General features: G+C 54.0%; 1 pseudogene; it reads right to left on the bottom strand.

Annotated features, from left to right (window-relative positions):
* Positions 1-3: 3 nt before the first annotated feature.
* LOC111672417 (keratin, type I cytoskeletal 18 pseudogene) lies at positions 4-439 on the bottom strand (annotated as a pseudogene).
* Positions 440-1,020: the final 581 nt, after the last annotated feature.

Raw genomic sequence — 1,020 nt, 5'->3', positions numbered from 1 at the left:
TCCAGTCGTGGCTCTCCGGCAGGGCCTTGTTCTCCAGGAACTGCCTGATCTTCAGCTCCAGCTCGGCGTTGGCCTTCTCCAGGGAGCGCACCTTGGCCAGGTAGGTGGCCAGGCGGTCGTTCAGGTTCTGCATGGTGAACTTCTCGTTGCCGATGAGGCTGTCCTCCATGCCGGACCCGCTGTAGCTCATGGAGGACGAGTACCCTCCGCTCAGGCCGGCGCCGAGGCGTCCACCCATGGAGGCGGAGGAGATGCGGACGCCAGAGCCTCCCGCTCCGCCGTACACGCTGCCGAGCTTCATGGAGGACACCCGCCTGCTGCCGCCCATGCCGACCATGGAGCGGCCGGAGCTGCTGGTGCTGGTCCTCACCGACCTGGAGGAAGAGTAGCTGGTCATGATGGATGCTGTTTCTGCTCAGAGAGGAGAGTGAGGAGTTGCAGCTCTCGCCTGCTATTTAAACCTCCTGCCCTCAAAGAGCTGTCAATCACTCAAATACCACGGTGCAGGTGGGGCGGGGAGCCAGGTATGTGCTCAGGAGGCCGTCCAGGGAGTGGCAGGGGATGGTCAGGGAAAAATGTAACCTTCAAACCTGGTAATGTGCGTGACAGTAAAGGGTTTCTCAGGGGGTAAGGTCTCCAGCAGCTCCAGGCTCGGTGTGACCTTTGGGTTCTGTGACTGTTTAAGTGAAGCTGTTGGAACAGGCAGGTCCAGTCACTTACAGACACTTACAGACACTTACAGAGGAGGAGCTGGAGCTTTGCAGTGAAAGCTTCTGGAAATGTCAGCTGTGTGTGGAATGAGTGGGCGTGGTGATATTTGTTCAGTTACAGTGAATCACTGAGAACAGGTTGAAGTTAATAGTGGCCTACAAAGTCACACATCCTCTGCAATTACAGTGAAACAAAGGCGACTTTATCTTCTGTCACACACAGAGAAAGTGTTTCAAAGATCAATTTTCTTACATTTCTCATAAAATATAATAAACTGAAGAAATGCAAATTAAACTGTTAAGTCTCTGT

This window comes from Seriola lalandi, unplaced genomic scaffold (genome assembly GCF_002814215.2).
Source record: "Seriola lalandi dorsalis isolate HSWRI2012SDOR001 ecotype SW California unplaced genomic scaffold, Sedor1 jcf7180002008299, whole genome shotgun sequence".
Classification (NCBI taxonomy): Eukaryota; Metazoa; Chordata; class Actinopteri; order Carangiformes; family Carangidae; genus Seriola; species Seriola lalandi.
Note: the sequence above shows the minus strand (reverse complement) of the source record. Positions and strands in the feature narration are given on the sequence as shown.